This window comes from Mesocricetus auratus, unplaced genomic scaffold (assembly GCF_017639785.1).
Source record: "Mesocricetus auratus isolate SY011 unplaced genomic scaffold, BCM_Maur_2.0 Super-Scaffold_100022, whole genome shotgun sequence".
NCBI lineage: Eukaryota > Metazoa > Chordata > Mammalia > Rodentia > Cricetidae > Mesocricetus > Mesocricetus auratus.
In genome coordinates, this window is record NW_024429203.1 from 8,020,414 (window position 1) to 8,043,988 (window position 23,575).

The window sequence follows — 23,575 nt, forward strand, 5'->3', positions numbered from 1 at the left end:
AGAAGGTCTGTTACTTCCTGGCATCCAGGAAGAGGGAGAGAGGAAGGAGCCATATCCCCAGTGCCCTCTATCTAGGATGGTAGGTAGGCTAACTCTAGAAGGTTCCACCACCTCCTAATCAGATCAAAGGCACATAAGCACTCCATTTGAGAGATGCTTGGGATAACAGCCCATAGCTTATGTACTCGACCATTGTCCTATGGCTGGCTGAATGTCAGGCTTCTTCACACTAGCATCAAGACAGGTTCATGAGTAAAGCCCTTGGATGTTGTGCCTGCTTTGATGTCACTAAACGCTGTGAACAGCTATTTCCTCAAAACCTAACATGACCTTCATATCATGGGGTCGGAGTGGCTGTGGTGAACTACAGAATGTTTGGTTTAATAGCCATGACAATGAGATTAGAAAACACCGTGACACCTAGGCTAATAGCAGTGGTAGTAGGGCTAGTAACACACCTGAGCTGACTAGTTTTATGTTAACCTGATACAATTTGAGTCACTTTGGGGAAAACGGAACTTCAAATGAGAAAATGCCCCTATCATATTGACCTGTGGGAAAGTCTGTGGTACATTTTCTTGACTGATGATTGATGTGGGAGGGCTCAGCTCTCTGCCCATGGCACAAGCCCTGGGCTGATAATCCTGGGTGCTATAAGAAGGCAGACTGACCAAGCCATGGGGAGCGAGACAGCAAGCAGCACCTTCCACTATCTCTGGCATCTTCTCCTGCCTCCAGCCAGTGCCTCCCCTAGGCATATGGTACTGGATTGTATAAAAACAAAGAAGCAAACAGGGCAAACCATGGAGAGCAGCTTGCAAGCAGGGTTCCTCTGTGGCTTCTGCTTTAGTTCCTGCCTTGATATTCCTGCTGGAATTCCTGTCCTGACTTTCTTCAGTGATGGACTGCTACCCGGAAGAACAAGATGATGAAACGCATTCCTCCCAAGTTGCTTTTGCTTATAGCGTTTTAGCACAGCAAGAGAAACCCTAATGGAGACAGCAGTGGAAGGAAGGGGAAGGCTTTGGATCTTCCCTCTAGGTTGCAGCCATTACTGCCTTCTGCCTTACAGCTCTGGATCTGTGGTATAAAAGGGGTAGAAGGTTAACTGAAGGTGGTACCCCAGACACATCATCCAAGAATTTGTTACAATTCAGGATGCAGAGAGTCTTGAGTAATCCATTTACAGTATGCGATCCCCCACCTATGGTCATATAAGTAAGCCCACTAAGGATCTGGCTCATACAGTTGTTCTTGGATGAAATAGTTCCTCTGGTCTGTCCTTGGAGCATTTTCATAGATGACCAGATAATGCAATATAATCTGGCACCCTTACATGGGGCTTGACAGAACCAAAGGTGGGTTTGGGGAGAAAAGGATGACAGGGTCCTTTTATAATAGTAAGACAGGAAACAGAATGAATGTGTGAAGATGGAGTGTCTGTAGGAGAAATATTAATATGGCCATTCTTCGGTGTGTGGTATGGGGGAGTATGTCTTCTTGCTAAGGCACAGTTGCATGGACCCAACTGTTTATAATAAGATGCATAATTAGAAATGAGCCACCTGAAGATGGAGTCTTCATAAGGACAGGGTTCCCATAGGGGTTTTCTTCCATATAGAGCGGAGCAATGTTCATCTTTGGTAAATGAGGTTCATTGAGTGTGTTCAGGAACACTTTGAAAACCTGTAAAAGACTAGAGGGTACATTGCAGGTCAGAGAGAAGCACCTATAGGATAAGACTGCTGGAAAGCCATGAATTGGTTGCATTGTCACTGCTGGGCATTGTGAGACATGTGGAAAAGGCTGAGCTGGCTGCTGAGAGGAAACTTCTCGAATGAAGGAGGAACTACAGTAAGAAAAGGACATGGAGGTAGTGTCCTCCATGCTATCCTCTGATTTGGCAAGTAAATTAAAGGGGATGAGTTAAGGTACTGTTTGGTTTTTTTCTTATGACCAGAGGACCAATGTGAAAGGGAGTACCAATTTGATCTATGTTTTTGAGCCATTCCTGGTATCCAAATGCTTACACAGGGATAATCAGACAGCAAAGAAGGTGAAAATTAAACAAAAATCATAGAATACACCCCTCAGGTCCTACTTCATACAGAGAATGGACTTTCAAATGCAGCTTCTGCAAGGCAACCATGCTTGGGTAGGACTTTTTTTATGCTATGGCTGTTTTAAATTCCCCTCATAAGCATGTCTCACCCATGATTCTCTAGGTAAGCCCAATAAGTCATCAGATCACCAAACTGGACTTGGGTGGAATAACTTTTGACTGTCTTTGGAACCCTATTTGGGGTGACTAGAAACTTGCTTATATCTGCATATCCAGGGGAAGGGCTATAAAGCATCGATGGGTGAGAAATGCCCCATTCCTTATCATCTGCAGGACCATTGTTGAACATGTGCTCTGCAGCTCCCTGAGTATTACACCTTTCATGGCTGTACTTGCATGCATGGTAGAAATGTGTTGTTTTGTGAACTCATTTCATTTCACACATAAGGAAAACATAAATTTGTTTGTGCTCAAGAGTTGAGATTGAATGTATGAAAAGCCTTGCTCCTCTTGAAAGGCATCCTTAATTGAAGCTGGCTTTGTGTTTTGCTGTGGGTGCATGGAGCTAAAGCCCAAATGGTGACATATACAATTTGCTGTGTTATCTTAATTTCTTGCTGAGGCACTTGCTGTCTTACTGACCACTGTTTTTTGCATCACTGATTCAAATGCCAACACGACGAAGAGGTAAATAATGGCAAGATGTTACTATGAAAATGGCTTTAACTTCACATATACCCTCAAAGGTTTTAGAGATTCTCAGGGACTTATAGACCCCTCTTGCAGAACCATTAAGTTAGAGTGAGTCATCAGGGCCTATGGGTTCAATGCCTCAAGCTCAGAAACTTTTTAGTGGCCTTCTTTGTAGTTGTCATCTTAAGGGACCTGGCATCAGAATGCAGCACAATTTCCAGGTCTGTCCTATTGATCTGTGGTATTGCTGCATTGATCTCTGAATGATTTAACATGGAATCCATATCTGCCATCATTGAGTCAGTGTGTTGGAAATTCACAAAGTAGAACTGAAAGAAAATCCCAAAGGTAAGATGAAGGTCCTTGCAAAATTACCAGAAGCTGAAGTTTGTGGCAAAAGAATTCCCTGATTTGTCTAGGACTGAAAGCATACCTCAGCAAGGCTGCAACCAACTTAGAACCTGCCCCGTGGGTATCTTAAACACCAGGCTGCTTTTGTCTCCAAAAGCGCAAGTGTTATTTCTGTCTATTGACTGTAAAGACATCTTGCCATATAATTTTTATTTTTATCTTTAAAATACTTAGGTTATATATAGACTCTCAGCAGGCAGCGTCAACTTGAGCAAAAAGTATAAATGAAAGTTCTTTCCTTCCCTACTGGGAGACACTGAGGAGTCCAAAGCACAAACAAAGGGCACCATTACTAACTGTAAGATAATGATGTTGACCTCTGCTACACACCATCTCTTCTGAATACGACCAGTGGAGGAGGGAGATGGGCTGCTGAGGTTTGAAGGTCGTAGACATTGCACCATAAGATATAGGCTGGGGCAAATGGAAACTCCCTCCGTGATTCAGGGCTGGACAGCATTTTAGGTATCACCTGCTTCTTCATAATGCTTCAATGTGTTTGTGTACTTGGCTTCTAGAGCTTTCGAAAGTATTGACAGATCAGAATTAGGCACTGACCAATTGCTAGGTATGTACTGAGTGAAAACAATATAGTTCCAGCCATGGAGGTGGTCCTAATCAAATGAGAAAAGGAAGCTAATACACCAGCAAGACATAAATAGGACATTATGATGTGTTGCAAAGATAGACGATATTAAGGAGCCAGGATATTTAACTCCATTTACTTATTACAAACACCTAGAACTTTGTCTCATGTATTATAGGAGCTCACACTTATTGCTTAGGGAGTGTAAGCCTCATGGGAACACAAACACCCTGCAGTCTTGAATGGGCCTAAATGAAAACTCCAATGCATGTAAGACAAGGATGTATCACAAAAGGACAATTGAAGAGTCATGAACAAAATTTGTCACTGTTGCTGGCCATGAGTAAGGGCACATGCTAGTGTGGGCCACTGCTTCAGAATTGGTACTGCCCAATGAGAGCTAGGGAGTCTTTCCTATTCATCACTCTCTTCCCAATCTGACTGGGGAATTCCACTGACCAGTGTGGGGTAGGGTGGGGTAGGAAAATCTATGTGTTGAGACTGTCAGAGTCTGAGGGCAGAGCACATGGCAGGAACCAGGACCAGAGCCAGAGAAGCAGTTGAAGAGAATCTAGCACACACCATTAAAGGAATTTGGTGGAAATCTAGCTAGCCTTGGCTTTGACCCATGTTCATCGTAACCTCTGCTCTTCACAGATCCTCCTACTAATAGAGCCCATAAAAAGGCCATTTCCTTAGTCTATGGGGAGAGGTCCTACATGTGATAATCTGACAAATAACATCCTAATGAAGGAGAATAAAGCAAGAAGTTAAGGGGAGAAGCATTTCTCCCTCCTGAAAAGTTGTCAATCTGTTTGGTGAAGAAAACAATGTCCACCAATGAGATTTTGCACGTATCAAGCCATATATCATAAATGAAATGCAACAAAGTACTTTTGATACTTGCATGAGCTCATGCTTGAGAATTGGCATAGGCTAGGTGTAATTGAATCATTCGGCTGAGAAACCTTAGTTCTGTGATGAAATCAAGAGAAGCTAAGTCTTGGGGGTTATTATCCCCTGAATGAACAGAGACCCTTTTCCCTGGATATTTAATATTTTGGGTATGTTTGATATAGCCAGTTAATTTCATGGTACATTCATACTTCACTGTGTCCTAGTTTATTTCTCTTCTCACAGAAAGGGACATCCTCTCTGGTATTAAAGCATCTCCAGATAGGTTAGTGTGGAACTGCCTTACATATCCCCAGAGACTGGACAGTCTCTGGATTTAGATGTTTTTGCAGCTAATTGTTCTGCACTCAGGTTCACTCTGCCATCTCAGTTCTCATTTTTTCCCATTAAGGCCACGAGATAATTTGTGAAATTCAAATCATTTTTATTTCAGATGTTCAGAAATGACCACAGATGACTTTTTAATAGATGCCGTATATAGGATAAAAATTATTTATAACTCATTCTCTGGGTCCTTCACCTCTCATTTGTATGATTGTTTGCTCTCCCTAAACCATGATAATTGGGTCTGTTAAGTAGTTTGGACACCAAATATTTCAAATTTCCATGATTTCTTTTACAACACAAACAGTATTGTGCCATAGAGGCAGCTTCCTCTTTGGGTAAGCTTTACACCCAGAAAGATGTTTCTCAACTACAAGTTGACAGACAAGGCTGATAGGAGACCCTGAAATTATCCTTGGTGGTATGTGGGAAGAAAAACTTCACAAACAGACTATTAGTCTTCCCAAGTTGATTTGAAGTCTCTAGAAGTCGTCCACACACACACTTACGTGAAAGTGCACCAGCCAGGCCAGGAGGAACACATGGCAAGCAAAGGACAAATGAAAAATCTGAGCAAAACAGAGAATACAGGAAAAAGTGAGATAGAGAATGAGGATAAGAAAGACCATTCTGGGGCATAATAGGCAAACCCTCTCTGGGGAAGCAACATTTTGATAATGAGCTGAATGATGAGTCAACCAGGAAGTAGTACAACTGCAGCTCCCATTATATGGGCTATGAGGGTCACTAGACCCCACCAATAACATCTGTAGTGTGGTGGAGAAAGGTTGGAAGGTAGAAGTTCACATGTCGTGATCTGGGGAAAGTTCAAAGGACACATGAAACATAACTGGCATGGCATTTACCACTGGTGTGTTAGGGGACCACCAGAAGCCCCAAGATGTGAGCTGATGTGTACGAGGCTCATCAGAGCCTGATTCTAGAGTCCTGTGCTTTCTCTCAGGACAAAGAGTGGAGGAGATAAGATGGAGCCAGGCTCAGGGTAAATGTGAGGGCTGGCAGCACTTGCCAGCTAGAGGAGTGAAAGATGAGGGGCAGACTCTGGCCTGAGAGAAGGGGAACCATAATGCTGTTGACAAAAGGGAAATTCCAGGAGCAAGAATCGATATCAGAGCAGACGAGGGATAGGTAATTGCCACTGAGCTGTTCATCAAAAGTTCATCTAAGGGCACGGTTAGATGGCCTAGAGAAAACGTCATGCCGATGGATCCAGGGTCTTGATCCTCTAGTGAGCGTGTGGAAGTAGAGGTGTGTGTGTCCAAGACATTGATGGTAATGCTTTTCCCAGGTGAGAGCCACGAGATGAGTAGTGGAGGCTGTCAACTAGAGAGGCAGCAAAGGCTACGGCTGTGGATGGTTAATAAGATAGCACAAATGCCAGGTGTGTGGCCTTCTGGAGCCAAGTAAAGGCAATCTTTGAGATGAAGGCTTCATCCACCGTGCCGAACCCAACAGATGGGCTGAATTAAATGAGAAGACATTTAACCGTTGTTTTTGTCAAGATGAAGTTCATAGGCAACATTGACAATAACATAATGTGAAGATCATTTGATTGAAATGGATAGAAGTCTGAAGGCTGGAAGTAAAAACATCAAAGCAGAAAGAGTGCATGGTTCCCAGGAAGAATTTGATTGTAATGTGTGGTACAGGTGGCAAATTCCTTTAATCTCAGCACTCAGGAGGCAGAGTCAGGAGGATTTCTGAGTTAGAGACCAGTGAGTTCCAAGGTAGCCAAGGCTACACAGAGAAACCCTGTCTCAAAAAACAAAAACAAATAAACAATAAAAAGAATATATTTATACAATGGAGTACTACTTAGTGGAAAACAAAACAATGAAATCTTGAAATTTGCAGGCAAATGGATGGAACTAGAAGAAGCCATCCTGAGTGAGGTAACCCAATCACAAAAAACTCACTCACATATGGATTTTAGACATAGAACAAAGACTTAACAGCCTACGATCCACACTTCCAGAGAAGGAATTAGGAGAAAGAGAAGGGGAGAAGAGGAGGGGAGAGGGGAATATTAGGAACAAGAAGGTTGAGTTGGGGGAAGAATAGAGGACAGCAAGAAAAGAGATACCATAATAGAGGGAGTCGTTAAAGGTTTAAAGAGAAATCTGGCACTAGGAAAATGTACAGAGATCTACAAAGATGACCACAACTAAAAATCTAAACAATAGTGGAGAGGCTACCTTAAATGCCTTTCCCCAATAATGAGATTGATGACTACCTTATAATGCCATCCTAGAGACTTCATCCAGTAGCTGATGGAAGCAGAAGCAGACACCCACAACTAAACACTGAAATGAACTCCTGGAATCCAGTTTCAGAGAGGGAGGAGTGATGAGCAAAGGAGTCAAGACCAGGCGGGTAAAACCCACAGATACAGCTGACCTGAACAAGGGGGAGCACATGGACCCCAGACTGATAGTTGAGAAACCAGCATAGGACTGACCCAGAATCCCTGAACGTGAGTATCAGTGAGGAGGCCTTGGCAATCTATGGAGCCTCTGGTAGTAGATCAGCATTTATCTTTAGTATACAAATGAACTTTGGGAGCCCATTCCACATAGAGGGATACTTTCTTAGCCTAGACATACAGGGGAGGGCCTAGGCAGGCCCTGCTCCAAAAGATATGACAGACTCTAAAGATCATCCATGGAAGGCCTCACCTTCCCTGTGGAGCAGAAAGAGGATGGGATAGGGGGTTAGTAGGGTGCAGGGGAGGAGAGGAGTGAGAGAGAACTGGGATTGACATGTAAAACAAGCTTGATATTAATTTAAATTTTAAAAATAGAGAAAGAAAAAAGAGAATTTAGTTGTGAAAGGATCAGAGAACAGAGTTACTGCTGCAGGAGATCCAAGAGAGGGTTCTAGATATTTGTGATGACAATTATGATAAGCCCCATTGTCATCCTAAGGACAATGAATATAACTTGCAGAGTACTTACTGTATGCCTGGCATGATGCCACATAACCAGAGCATCTTCCATACAACCCTGTAAAGTCTTGACACCATCACTGAGTTACGGATGAGATACATGGAGACCAGTGTTTTGTGGCTGAAATGAAGGAAATGAGAGTCCCATCTTGTTGTCCACATAATCGAAGTAACAAACATAAAACCCCCCTTCATACAAATAAAATATAATTTAAAATGAAAATAACTCCATTGATCTCAGCGGACCCCTTGACGTCTATCCATCTGTTGGGTTGGGGAACCTTTGATCTGCAATCAGATCTGATTATGTGGACAAGTGGGAATCATTCTTTCCTTCTACTATGTGGGTCCTGGGGTACTGAACTTAGTAGATTCTTAGGCTTGACAGCAAGCACCCTTACCCACCTAGTCTTCTTGCCGGCCCTAAAAGGGATTATGTTTATAATATATATTTAGATTGCAAATTATGGAACCTAACCTCAAATTGTCTTAAGGGGAAAAGCACAGCAAAGGAAGTTTCATTCATGTGTTTTTAACACCTCAGGGTGGGTATGAAGTCATTGTAACTAGAGTCAGGGTCAGGAAGGTACAATTAGAATACTTGATCATTGTGCCCTCTTCTCAGGAATCTCCCACATGCTACAATGGAATTATACGTGAGTGGTTGGTTCTGATCATATGATCTATGTTTAAAGACATGTGGTGATGTTGTGGAACCAGGTCATTGGCTGTCTCTAGAGCCAGGATAGATATTGATGTAGAGAGTGTTTTCCAAAGGAAATGACTGAGTGCAGCAGAAGAGAGGCTAAGAGTACAAGAAAGGTACTGAACCATGACTCACTGGGACTTATTAGACTCTCTTGCAGCTAATGTTAATGTGGGTTCCCTGCCATTCTATCAAACAAATCCAAAAAGTACAATATCTCCATATAGCCTGTAGCTCAGTAATTGACACATCTTAGGTGAAAGTTAAGATATATATATATATATATATATATATATATATTTGTTCAATAGATGAGTGATCTCCAATGATTCTTCTATAATACTGGCCTTTTTAATTGATTTACTTTTTGCTATTTTAATGTTAGCAGGAAAGCTCTTCGTGCATTTGAAACTCATTATTTTTTTTTCTCTACCATCACTATCCCAGCTCTCCAAAACCTTCAGTTTATTTGGAAACAGTGTATTGGATTAATGTCCCACTCATCAGAACATGTTTTTGATGTTATTTTATCCAAAGGGGAAAAGCAGCCTTGCTATGAAATCTCCAGCTCTCTCTCTCTCTCTCTCTCTGTGATGTCCCCTGAGGGAATGAACCTGGTGGTTTAGTCAGAAATGAAATCTCAAATTTTAAGGAAGCTCTGCTTTGTTTAACCCCTGGGGGTTTATCTCCTCCCCTGATTTGGTAAGGTGAGGCAGAGCTCTGGGGAAAGACAGGTACATGACAAAAAACTGTTTGGGGTGTATTTGCTTTTGCTCCTAGAATGCCTCTGGCAGAACTATCCATCTGGAAAACACTGTTCAGGTAGGTGGGAAGATGAGCACCCTGCTCTCCTTTCAGATGCTGAGAAGTGCTGCCTGTGTGCAATGCAACACCTGCATGCTGAGGGTCTTAGGTGGCTTCAAGAAGTCTGGCTTTTCTGTGATGATTGTAGGTAGAGGCTCATAATAAAAATCCAGAAAGCTGATTTTGTCCTAAATAAACCTGCTTCCTTTTTCCCAAAATGTCATGTGTGTGTTGCTGTGGGAGACATAGGCCAAGAGGCAGGTAAGGGGAGATGGAGGTTTTTTTTTAGGACAACCATATATTATAGCAAGCACTCTGCCTAGCAAGTATCTGAAGCTTAAGAGCCTGCTTCCCAGAACCTATTGCCTGGGTTCAAACTCTAGCACACTCAGTTTAATTTTTCAATTGAGAGACTTCAAGCACAACACTAATAGCCCATGTCTCAGTTCCCTTGTTGGTAAAATACAGACAATAAAATGATTCTACCTCACCAATGGCAGATATCAGCTGACATATTTAAATCATTTTAAATAGTATTGGGTACACCAATGTATGTGGGTCTGTTTCCATTGTTGTTAATCTGAATAGGAAAATGATAGAAATGAATGTCTGAGTGTTCATAGAAGAAATTATAAGCTTTGATCCAAATATATAGAGAATGTGGGGGATGAGTGAGTGTGTGTGTGTGTGTGACTCTCTCTGTCTCTGTCTCTGTCTGTCTGTCTCTCTCTCTGTGTGTGTGTGTGTGTGTGTGTGTGTGTGTGTGTGTGTGTGTGTGTGTGTGTACTGCAGGAGCAAGAGAAGGAAGTCACCTCCTACAATGGATTGGTCCTTGATGTATGAAAAGCATTTTAATAATCTAGAGACTGGAAGTACCTGTTGGGTGTCTTGCAAGTTTGAGTAGGGCAATTGCTTTGAAGTCAGAAATGGAATTAATGTCATGGAAAGAACCAGAAACTGATGTGGATAATTAAGACTCCTAATGAGAGCATTAATATTTCTCCCCAATAGATTGATTTAATGTTTCTTTCCCTGGGACTATTGCAAAAACTTTCCTGAGCTGACCATCTATCCTGATTGCTTGGGACCAACTATACTATGGTGGGCAGAGAGCTGCTAGACCACCTTTAGTTCACACTGAACACCCTAAGAAGGGCACTCGGCATTCAAGGAATTGTGAACCCAGAGAAAAGTCTTGAATGACAGAGAATGGGATGAAGAATCCAAAAAGTTGTCACTAGACTCTGTCCTGTGCTTCCTTAATTCTCACATTAAAATTTGACTTAGTTCTTCAGTTTCTTTCCCCAACATGGGACATGCTAGACATTTTTTGTCACCAAGTAAACTTAGAAATTGAGTTCTATTTTTCTCTAGAGATGGATAAGAGTAATATTATTATTATAGAGGAAGCAATGGAAACCAGGAGTCAACCAGAATAGCATGGCTAGGAGGAGGCAAACATAAGCAAACAGGTTGAAGGTACTAGGAGGAAAGCACCCATCTGACTGGTGGCTTACAAAGTCCAGTTTTGTAGGTTAAGCAGTCAAGAAGAGAAGATCACAGGTACAGTGGAATTCCACATATTTCAGCTAATGCTTATATGAGAAGGAAACTAAGAATGGAAATGAGAGCACATACTAGGCCAGCAGCTGCTTGGAATCCTCCCCAGAGAAGGACTAAGCAAGTTCTTCTGTCTGGAGTGATCATTGTTATTTAGAACCTCTAGTCAATATTGCCAGCCTTTTTTAAGAGCAATCCATTACCTCCCCAGCTTCCTAATGAATAGAATTTGGGCTCACAGGAATAGCCGATGGCAAAAAAGGAAGCATTCCACAATTAGATCACTTAACCCCTCTCTCTGCGACCCTTTCACCTTGCCTGCTATCCGCTCACCTTCAGTGGCCTGGTTGCTAGGCAACGGCCCCCTCTCCTTTGATTACTCCACCCTAACTACTATATCATGGGAATGAGAAAAATAAAATCTCATAGCTTATTCAGCCATGTTTTCTTGCTGTCTGCTTCTCTTGTCTCCTGTCCCGTCATTCCAGGTTCTCATGGCCTACACCTTCATTGTGCCCTGCTGGCCAGGGCATTCTTCTTTAGAGCTTCTTAACTGACTATGTTAGTTAGAGTCAATTGTCAACCTTACAAAATCTAGAAGGACCAGGGAGTGGACTCTGGCATGCATGTGGGGTGGGGCAGGGGTGCACCTTGGTTATGTTAGTTGAGATGGGATGACCCATGCACTGTGAGTGGCATCATTCCCTGACGGGGGGTCTAGGGAGGCATCAATGGAGGAAGGAAGTGAGCAGCTGCACCTGTTCATTATTCTCTTCCCCAGACATAGTGTGAGCAGCTGCCTCAACCTCCTGCTGCCTTGATTTTGCCACCATCGTAGACTGTACCCTGAACTGTGAGCTGAAATCAGTCCTTGTCTTCGGAAAGTGTTTTTCACCATGGCCGTAGGAATAGTAGCTAAGACACTGGCTAAGTCAGAGCCACACGTGATAGTCTTCTCTGTGATTAAACACTCATTCAGCTTCCAGTCACCCCTGCAAAATCCCCTGCCAGCAGCACCTAGCTTACTGTTTCACTGAGTAACTAGAAAATGTCCATACATTAGTAGTCTACTTTGTCTACATCTGATGCATCCTAAGAGACAGTATTGGATACTATATGTAAGGAGAGTGCCAAATCCCAAACCACCATGAATTTTCGTATATACTCACACTTATGCTGAAGGTTCGTTTATAAATTAGGTATGGAAGATATCAGCAACATTATCAAAATTTGTATCTGCTTTCCAAAGCAAGCCCCGTAGAGGATTGACAAGAATGTACAACAATCATAACAACACATTGCAAGGATCCCACTGTAAGGGTCTGTGGATGCTCTCTCCCTCACACCTTATTGTAGTGCACGCACTCACCCTTCTGATGGTGTGAGATGGCCCAGTGTCTACGTGACGACATGAAGTGAGGTGAATGACAGGCTCCGTGACACAGTGTTAAGCCACCATGTAAAACTACATTGAAAAAGAAAGATAGTGCCACGGCAGTGGGTTCTGTAGCAAACAGCTACTGAGTACCAGGCATACACAGCTCAGATAGATGGGACAAATAGTTGACTCAGGTCCCAGGAACAGGACAAGTAAACAGAGTGAGCTTTCATCATGCTATTTGAAATGACATTGGCTTAAATATATGGACACACTCTTGGAAAGGGAATTCTGGGAGTTGTCCTTCAGCCTAGCCATGACATATTAGAAAGCTCTCTCAGGTGGACAGCAAGTCTGGTACTCTGACTCCTCTGGAAAGATGGCACACATGGCAGACATGGTAGTTTGAATGTAATTGGCACCTATAAGCTCACAGTGAGTGGCACTATTAGGAGGCATGGCTTTGTTGCAGTGGGTATGGCCTTGTTGGAGGAAGTGTGTCTTAGTGAGGGCATGCTCAAGATGTCACAGTCCATCTTCCTGTTGCCTCCAAGATGTAGTACTCTCAGCTATCTCTCTAGTACCATTGTATGCTGCCATGCCCCACTGTGTAAATGAACTAAACTTCTGAACTGTAAGCCACTTCAATTAAATGTTTTCCTTTATGAGTTACTGTAGTCATGGTGTCTCTTCACAGCAATAGAAACCCTAACTAAGATAGCAGATCAGAGTACAAGATTGCTTGTGACTATCCCAGCTATACAAATATTAGAATTGATACCAACACGTCATTTCCATATGATTTTCTAGAGCCTAAGTATGTTTTCAACTGCAGTCTGTAATCTACTTTCATGCTGTGTTTTTTTGCATTAGTCTTTATGTAATACTTCCAAACAGGTGCAGTGAACTTACTCCCTGGCATTTTACAGGCAAAGACACAAGGACCAGAGAAGTTAAATTTCTTATTGAAGGCAAAAGATTAGTATATGGGAGGCCAAACAACTCCAGGTCTTCTGACTCCACAACCAGTGCTCAGTTGACTATTTTTGATGGATGAAGATGATCTCCTCTCTGCTGAGTGTCCACAACATTTTGTCCCCATAGCATTTTCAGCTACCATTGAGTCTTCTAAAGTGTTAGGCTGTGTCTAAACTACGACAATGACCTGCCCTTGCAGGTGCATAAGTTTCTCTAAGTAGATGGTAATCTTGAGAATTTGAAAATCACACAGAATCCAATGTTATGCATAACTCCCTATTCAAAGGGGAAAAAAAGAATACTTTGATGGCAGTCCTCACAACGGCAGTAAGTTTTGTTTGTGTCCCCCACTGTTGTATCCATGGTGCTCAGCTTGCTGCATGGCAGGTTTTCAATAAATATTATACCTAAATATCAATGTTTATTGAAGCTGTGAACCCTAAGTCAATGGGAAATTTTCTATTATTGAGTCTTTGTAAGGTGAGACCTACTGTTCAGATGCATTGAGTTCCTCTACAATGCTAGTAGCTCCTATGTCACTTTTTGGTCAAACTGTGTGTTATATTTACAGACTGTGCTGGGAACAAGATCCTAAGCATCTTCAAAAGGCTGTGGTCCAGGCTAACCCAGAAAGAAGCAGCTTGAAAGACAGTGTCTGCTTAGGGCAAAACAAAGTATCTCTCAGCATTATCGCTTCCTCTTAGGTCTGCACCAGGCAGTTCTTTGTTCCAGAGTATCTTGTTGCTTAGAACTATAAGCCCATAGAAAAATATTTTGTTTTGTTTCCAAAAAAAGAAATACTACATAGAAAGGCAACTTTGATTCATTTTCAAGGCAAAATAGCCACAATATTAATTCATTTCCTGTAGCATTTGCTCTTGATTGAGTAGTAACTTCCTGTCTGTTTAGGGCATGTACTAGCCAGCTCTTAGAAGTCTGCATTGGCCATGCCTTTTGATAGGTCATAAAAGTCATTTTCAAAGCAGAAAATCATTCTGGGATGGCCAGTGGAAGTCGGTTTCTCTGTTTACTGGTTGCAAAAGTCAGTAAACTCCCATCTTACTTGCTGATCTGATGAAATGGACCCAGTAAGAGTGTCTGCCTCATGGGATAGTTGGGAGAATTAAAACAAGTTAATTATGCAAAACATCTGACAGTGCCTGGCCTAGGATGCCTCTTCAGTAAGTATTAGAGAGCAGAAAGCTTCCCTGTGGAGTCTACAGTGAGGATGCTCAGCTTCTTCCAGAGTCCTGGGACCCCAGGCTCATGCATATCTCTGGGGCAGGGCAGGAAGGCAATGACCTCTGTGGCCATGATCCTGCAATAAGGACAAACAGGGAGGGAACTCTCCCACCCACACTCCCCAGGCTGTAGCATGTCCCTATGTAGACACAGAGCATGTCTGATTCTCAGAGGAAGCCTGGCTAATATCTCCCAGGGGATTCTTCACATTCAGAATTCAGACAAATTGCTGCTTTTTAATTAACAGAGCCCCGACAACTCTGTTATCTGTCTTCTCATGAATCTATTTTCTCTTTAATCCCTTCTCATTTTCCCACCCTGTCTACTTCCAAGCTCTAATCTTTCAAGCTGTTCCCCAAGGAGTGGGCCAGAGAAGGAAGAGGCAGAGAGAGGAAGACAAGGGTGCTGGGGTGGTGCTAAGGCAGGGATGGCTCGTGTCCACCAACAGCAGTCACCTTACTCTCTGTTTACAGCTGCAAGAGACACGCCTGCAGCCCCAGCTGAGGCATGCCTGTGCTTTGGTGTCACGCAGGGGCACGGTGCTATTAAAGAGCTGGCAAGATTCCCTTGACACCAGCAACTGGAAGAATACATGGGGATGGATCTCAAATACTCCCATTAATTTAAGCTTAACAGGACAGTTATTGAATAATAAATAACCACCATATCAAAGAAATGCATTTATCAGGAACTTGGGCCCAGGTAATGCAATTGTGGCTATGCCTGTGGAGAGACCGCACCTTAGCTGTGCTAATGGCTGTGGTCTGGGGCAAACGCACCAGTGTTTGAGAGAGTAAACACAGAGGATTTTCAGGCTTCTGTGAGACTTCCAGAGGGGGGTCTCCCTTGATGATGGTGTGTGCTGTGGGGCGGATCAGCCCCATTGGCTGAGGTGCTGGAAAACACAAGGGACCACATGACTCTCTGGTTGGGTTTTTTTTCTCCATGGGGCTTGTGCCTTGGAAATTCAGGATGCCATTGCTGTCTCCGTCTCCATCACAGATCCTGCTCCGCTCCACCACTCTGTGGGAAGCATTCTCAGTTTCCAGAAAACAGCTCTCCAGCTTTGCTCTCAGCAGGGACCTTAAAACAGCTTTGGAAAAAATAATTCTAAAGTTAAAAATAGCCCCTTCCACTCTCCTGCTCCTAACTTATTAGAACAACGCCTAAGGCAGCAGGGATGTCATTGGCAGATCTACGCATGGTGTGGCTGCAAGAGTTGATATGTTTATGAATATTTGCATCTGTGAGGAGACTGCTGCTAAGTAGAAATTATTTTAATTCTGTACATTTCCCCTTGTGTCATTCAAACACTAAGGGTCAGGAGACAGGATAGGGAGGGAAGGCAAGGGGAAGGGGTCATGGACCACTGTGTGGTTGGTTCTTCATTCGTGAGGGGGCACAAAACAGCACTAGTGGACAAGACAGAGGGGAAGGGGTGTGAGTGATGCCTCAGTAGATGCCCAACGTTCATTTGTGATACCCGACCTCCTTCCACAGGACCTTTTCTGGGTGATGAGGTCTATTAGCAGAGGACTAAAGGACAAAGGGAAGTTGTAGGCATGGAAGGTGTGGGTGTGTGGAGACTGCTTCAGACCAAGAGTCAGGCACAGAAGACACTGGGATGGCATATCTTTAGTGGGCATGCACCTTGGCATACTGACTTGTCTGTCATGTTCAGGTTGTCAGCCGTGGAGTGCTGATCCCACATGCACATGGTTTCTTTCTAAGGAGCATAGTTAAACATTTACAGCTTGGGGAAAATTTCAAAGGCATCGACCAGGTACAAAGTAGGAAAGATGTTCTTCCCTTGGTTTTCCTGGAGAGGCAAAACGAAGTCCCTTGTGAGTACAGAGCTAGTCGAGAACCAAAGGGTGAGCAGATGCTCAAAGACATCTTCAGGCCAACCCTCAGGCTGGTGTCTCCACAGCAGACAGAAGCCACAACCTCCACTCTTAGTCTTGTCCCGAGGGAGCACAAACAAGGAAGGCTGTCTTCCCTTGAATACCTCCTTGCCCTGCAGAGGAACATCCTACATACAGCATGGGCTGTGGATTAGAAGAGGAACTTCTGCTGACAGAAATTTGGTTCACCTGGCTACACGACGCCATCTGAAGCAGGTGACTATTGAACCATTAAGGCACCTTTGTTTGCAAGTTACTTTGAAAAGAAGCCTTCCCTTGGCAAGCTGCCTCACCATTCTGAAGTTGTCTGCTAGCAAGCAGGCAGCCTTGTGCACATCTCTGCTTATTTAGAAAAGTGCAGGGCAAATGTCTCTAGCATTCTGGAGGATGCAGACACCCCTGTATCTCCCTCTCTAAATGTGGTGCCTGACACTAGGTGATGCTTCCAAATAGGAGGGAGGAGAATGAAGGCCAAGGACTCTCCCGAGATCATTGCTCTCTAGCTAGGAGGCCAAGTTGTACCTTAGCCAGGCAGTGAGACCCTGCCGCTTGGTCCCCAGTCTTCCATTTTAGAGATGGGTGTAGGGAAAAGGGTCCAGCCAAAGAAACACACCCTGAGCAGAGCCGAAGAAACACAATTTGGCCCTGCAATCAGAACCAAAGAAATGCACCCTGACCCTGAAACCAGTGCCAAAAGACACAAACACACTTTGCCCCTAGAATCAGAGCCAGCGAAAGAAATACACCCTGGCCCTAAAACTAGAACCAAAAGGCTAAAAAGGGCCAGTGAAAGAAACACATTTTGACCCTGAAACCAGAGCCAAGTCTGACCCTAACCATGTGCAGAAAACTAGCCAATCCCTGGGTAGGAGATTAAACTCTGACCAACCCACACCCTGGAAGCCCTATATAAACCCTGTGTCTGGTCAGCTTGTGGCTGTTGGTGCTACCTGGCTGTCCTCTGCCAAAACTGGATTCTTCCCTCCCAATAAACCCCTTGGATGAGCTTTGGGTGAAGATATTCTTTTGCGGCAGAGCAGAGGCGACCCTGGTCAGAGTGGAGCCAGAGTGAGTGGGGGCTATAACACTTTTGCAGGGAAACCTTCCCTTGGCACAGCGGAGTTGTTACACTCCATGCTCCGGGAGCAGAGATGTAGCAACCTCACCCGGGAAACCTTCTCCTGCAGGAGCAAAACTGCTACACTGGGCAAACATCCCCAGCTGGAAGATCCTTTCTTGCCTGAGCAGAGCCTATACACTGGGGAAGACTTTCCCTGAGGCAGGGCTGTAAGCTGCTACACTTACGAAGGCCTGTGGTAGTCCTTGGCTCCGGAGCTCCAGAATTCCTCCATCTGAGCTGTGTAACACTTAGTATTCTGTGACTCCCATGTGCCAGAATACCTGTCCCATCCGATCCTTTCAACAGGTTTCTCCATGGACTGTGTTCCTTCAACAGCTGCCTGGTTTGTTTGGAGATATGATACAGAGGCCTCCTTTTGAGAAAGACTGAGGTGAATCATCTACAACTGTCCCTCTGAGAGGCTGGGTCCTTTGTTAACTGAGCCAAAGCTTGAGGTGCCAGCTGCAACAAAGCTTCGTGTAAAACCACAAAAAACGTGGGAAGCCAAGCAAAGATGTTTCCTGACTCACTACCCTTTCTCTGTCTCTGTCTCTCTGTCTCTCTGTCTCTCTGTCTCTCTGTCTCTCTGTCTCTCTGTCTCTCTGTCTCTCTCTCTCTCTCTGTGTGTGTGTGTGTGTGTGTGTGTGTGTGTGTGTGTGTGTGTGTGTGTGTGTGTAGGTCAGAGGACAACTCGCGGTAGTAAGTTCTCTCTTTCTACCATGTGCATTTTAGAGATCAAACTCAGGTCATGCGGCTTCACAGAGAGCATTGTTGCCTGTCAGGCCATCTTGCCCACTGTTTCCTGAATCTACTGGGGCCAGACTGATGTGACAGGAGACAGCCTCTATCCAGCTAGCAGCACAAGTAGAGAACTAATGGGGATGCTGACTGGGAACTCCAGTTTCAGTACACACTGAACACGTGTGCATGGAGGAACACAGAAGGGACCTACTGGGCGAAGTCTTAAGACTTGGGTGAGAACCATCTTATGGACAGTTGCCAAAGTTTTCCTTAAGCATATTTTTTTCTGAGGTGTGGAAATTTTGGTTATTAGTTTATTCAACAGTAGCTGAGGAAGCTCCTGATGAAAGATTGCTTTTGAGATCCCTTTGTGGGCTTCTGGAATGATCTATAGTGTCCTCATGTTGAAAGACAGGGTCTTACCTGGGACCTGTGTTTCACTAGTGTTCTCTGGCCTGGAAAATTTCATCTATATCCCTCGCTACGGGATATACTTCAAGCCTGTGACTCCAGATCAACAGGACTGGACTCACGGCCTGGCTCTGCCATGGCTACCTCTGTGACCTTGAGTAAATAACTGAATTTCTCTGTGCCCCAGCTTCCTCCTCAGTAAATTACAGAAGGCAATTGCACCTTCCTTCTTTATTTAGATATGGATTAAAGGTGACACACAGGTACCACAGCAGAGTGTAAGCTTTGGAGGCCTACACTAAGGCCCTTCTGTGGGCTTCTGTCCTGATAAGTCTGTGATACGAATCAGTTGAGCTGTCTACCCCATTCTCACACACATGCTAAATTCTGGAGATCTGATCTCCCAGCTCCCAAAGAATCCCCCGTGCTAAGAAATACAGCTTACACAGCATTGAGTGAGCTGTCCTGGCTTGCTTATTTTACGCCTTTGCATCTTTCTCAGCTACCCTTTGAACCTCCCTTTTGTGTACATCATCATCTCCCGCCACCTGCCCCCCAGCTGTCCCTACTTCCCACCTCCAGCAGGAGGAGGGACACAGTGTGCACCCACACACACATCCCCAAAGCCACAATCACAAGTGTGTGTACACACCTAGCCACACACTGCTCTCTCTGCTGCCCTGTCTTCAGCTTGAGCCGGTCTCCTTTCTCGTCCCTCTCCATGCTGTGGCAGCGTTCTCTCTCCCTGCTCCATAAGAATATTAAACATTCACAATGTGGGATGTCTGGCTGTATGTCTGCATCTCCCAGGCACATGATGCAAAGTCTGTTGACAACAGTCATTGTTGCCTTTGCCTTGGCCTGGGACAATGCCTGGCACCTAGAAGGCAGGGAGGAAGTCATTATTTATTCATTGAATGCACGAGTGAATAAAAGCATAAACAGATGCATTGGCCCTCAGATAGACTCATATTGAAAGTGCTCCCTGGCTTTCTGCTATTTGACATCTTACCTGCAACAAACCATTTGTCCATCTTTCCCCCATTATTTTTCTGCCTCTTTCATAATGCACATAAAACCAGCCACACATAATCCTTCACAATGGAGCACATCCTGGGATGAACAAGAATGCATAAGAAAAAAGGCTTGGTGTGGGAGAGGGCCAATTCTGTTTGCCAGGATGCAGCTAGTCAAATCCCCCACCCACTGGTCCTGGGGACTGTGCTGCCGATCCTACTAAGGCAATTTCACAATGAGGCCGGAAATCTATCTTCCTGGGTGTGCACAGCTGTCACCAAACACTTTGGATAGCAGCAAGTGGTTCATGAAGAAGGTTGAAAGGGAGGTTGGTTCATTCTGGAACCGAGGAGCCCAGAGCCCCTGCAAGGTATAGGCCCTGGGTCAGCTTGGCTTCCACCGAGGAGGTAATGAGGAGAATGGCTCCTTCAGGCTGGCATGGTGGGGTTTCATATGGGTTCTCTCACGATCAATCCCAAGAAAAATTTAGGCCAGTTTCAAGTCAAATAGGATTTTTCCAACAGCCTGCTCTGAGAAATGCACCTGGATACATAGTCCCAGCTGGGCACTCTCTGCCTCTTGCATCATCCCAGATAAAACAAGAGGAGAGGGGCAGTGTACAAGACGGATGGAATCAATGTGGGATTTGCTCACACCGTCTTGCCCATGCAGGGCTCCAAACATATTTGTGTTGGGCATTTGGTTAGAGATGGTTGCGAAAATGTAGACCTCCCAGGAGAAAGTGAAAGTGTTTCTGGGAAACCTTCTCTAGGGGAACCACACTTGGCACCCTTTTTTCCTATGTAGCTTGTCCCCCTTTTTCCCCCTTGATAATTTAATTACAGTAATGGACCATTGCCAAAAAATAGAAGGACCAGCAGGAATGTCTTCAAATTTCAACACATTCAGACAGAAAGATGGCTTGGCACAGCTGAGACTCTTTTCAGTTTTAACCCAGATTAACTCAAAGGGTTGAAGGGCCCCCCCCTGTGGCCTTCATAGTCTAGTCAAGTCTCACTATTGCTGTCCTGAATAATTTAGCTGTTAGTCTAGCCTGGGGCAAACTACAGTGGGAGTAGTGAAGACACCAACGAGACAATTCACTAATCATTTATGTCAAGCTGCACCACGCAGTGTAGGCCAACTTTTGGGCTATGTATCCCTCAAATAAGACCATCCAAAAACTGCATTGTGGAAGCAGCCATGGATTTCTACAATCTGGCATACGCACAACCCATGTGACTCTGGCCTCCTCTGAGTCTCTCTGTCACCTCCATACAGGCCTGGTCAATACCATGCCTAGCCATCAGGACTGTGAAGATGATTGAGACAGCACGGTCATTTATGATGTGCCCATGACTGCTGCTCTAACACTGATTACTTCTCTTCTCTTCTCTACACATAAGGTCTTTCCAAATACACTCTGGGAAAAGGTGACTTTTCAAGGCTAAGATCATCCGATGCCATGAAGTGGCAGCCGGTGTGACACCAAGTGGCTGAGGTCAGTCAGGTGCAGGCTTGCAGGCTGCAATGGGGGCCCACCTTCATTGCTTGGGGACTGAGCTGCCTCTCTGCTCTCCCCTGCCTCCTGTGACTGTGGCCCTAATTGTGGTGATTAGTCAGCATAGGGCAAGGGAGAGAGCCACTCCCACTTGGCGCGCTGCATCCCAGGGGAGAGCTGCAAAGGTCAGTAGGCAACAGTCTGGATATTGATCTGAGACTGGGGTCTTGGTATTTGGAGGCAAGTCACAGCCTTCTGTGGATTGTGAGCCATGTGCCTTCTTGGAGAGTTCTGAGTCTTCAGAGGCTTGAGGAGACTACTGTCTTTTGGGGCTGGGAGGGCCCTTGGGGATCCCCCTTCTCAAACTCAATCAGCCTCTAATGGGTAGAGTCTCACTGGAAATGCCACGATTTGAAAAGTGTTTAGTCTTTTTAATATTGCCTTCTATCATTTTCCATTTTTAATTCATAAAGCTATATTCCCAGGCGGAGCCCACCTGCTGTGAAAACAGATCACGTACATTAAACAAACAGAGGGATGCAGCATTCTTCCTTTTAATAACGCAGGGCGTCATCCTCAAGCTGGGGCAGAGGACATACATATACCAGCCGGTTGCCATTGGAGCCCGGGCTGGGTATGCAAATTAACAGAAGGTCCAAAAGAGTTTAAAGGCAAGTTTAGGTAGAGACAAGGAGGGTGGGGATACCACACTCCCGGGGGCAGTGGCAGATACAAGTGATGTGTTCACATCAGGAGGGAGCCCCAACCTAAAGTGTCACTTCTGTGTGAAAATAGATCCAATCAATATTAATAGCATGGTGCCATCACTAAAGAGTTATTGACATATTCAGCACTTACCGTGGTACCCAAAATGTATGCTGAGTGCTTCATGAGGATTGCCTAATTTTATCCTCACAGCAGCCCTAAGAAGGGGTCTTTACCACCACACTGGTCAAAAGCAACAAGCACACTCTCACACCAATACACATAAAATAAAATAAAAGAAGCAACAAGCACATGTGAATAGGGACGGAAATGGAGAACGTCTGAGTGACTTTCCCAAGGTCATGGCTAAAAATGTTGCTCAGGGGCTCCGTGTGAACCTGGACTTGGACTCAAGCTGCCCACACAGTTAATCCTGTCATCAGGCTTTTTCCTAAGGAACTTGTAGTATTTCTCAGTCTTTTATAATCTAAGCCCCCATAAAGCTTACTGATTCCTCCCCTGCTGATCACTACCAAGGAAGACGACGTCTGTCTGGTTTTACACTTTAGTCCTTTGTGTTATGAAACCCACAGGTGTGGTTTTTATTAAATGGCACAAGCCACTTCCCAGGATGTTTGATATGCCTCTCCTCACTTCACCCTCTTCTCTGTCCTGGTGGTGTTTATTCACATATTAATGTGAGAGCAGTTTCTGAGTTCCTGCAGAGAGGCAGTGCAGTTAAGTGCTTTTCTGGATGACTCCTGCCCTCGGGTAAGCCAGAATACCTTTCCAGTAGTCCCAGTGGCCTGGGTGCCTGCTCTCCCCAAAGCACGGCCACACCTTCCTGTAAGCCTCTCCGCTGATGCAGCAATTCAAATCAGACCAAATCAAACCAGATGAGAAAAAAAGCCAATGCTTAATGGATACAGCGCTCCTGATGCTCCCCCCCCCCGCCAGCCCCAGAGAGAATATAGAAAAGAGAAACCAGAAAACCATGCATCTGTTCTCTGGGGAACAGTTTAAATACTCTGTGGGAGTGGTCTTGAGCATCTCTAGGGGAGAGGTCATCATTTGGTGGGCTTTCTGAGATGCAGCAAGGTTTGGAAATAGATAGGGGAGGGGGCTTGGGGTGAAATTTCCTCCAGAACACCACTGAGTCTTTGGAATATGGATGCCAGGGGCTGAAGTGAAGCTTCCACCAGAGCGTCCCAAATCCACATCCTCTGGGAAGCCTTTTCTGACATTTGTCCCTCTACAGGAACAGAAACAAGCTGAAATAGTCTTCCGGCAGATAGAGTATACTGTTGACCTAGCAGGCCTTGGGCTGACAAGGAGAAGGCTTCCATTTCATGGGGAGATGGGTTAGGGCAGGCTGGGTGAGGATGAGGAGTCACTTGGGGAAGAACCAGCATGGGCCAGGCAGGAATGCACTGTGAGGAGGAGGTGATGGGAGGCTTTCTCAGAAGTAAGGCTATTTTTACTGAAGGAGGTCAGATAGCGTCAGACAAATGAAAGGCAGCTGCCTCTGTCCATCATTCAGCACTGAGAAGCT

General features: G+C 44.7%; 1 protein-coding gene and 1 long non-coding RNA gene across 2 annotated transcripts in view; one reads left to right on the forward strand and one right to left on the reverse strand.

Annotated features, from left to right (window-relative positions):
* The window catches only part of Opcml (opioid binding protein/cell adhesion molecule like), a 1,121,214-nt gene that overhangs the window by 474,401 nt on the left and 623,238 nt on the right, over positions 1-23,575 (forward strand). The window lies entirely within an intron of this gene.
* The window catches only part of LOC121133557, a 28,766-nt gene continuing 20,346 nt past the window's right edge, over positions 15,156-23,575 (reverse strand). Inside the window, exons 2-3 of the long non-coding RNA XR_005870440.1 lie at positions 19,453-19,680; positions 15,156-15,717 (exon numbers count right to left, since the gene is read on the reverse strand). This is a non-coding gene — a long non-coding RNA (uncharacterized LOC121133557). The remainder of the gene's footprint in view (positions 15,718-19,452; positions 19,681-23,575) is intronic.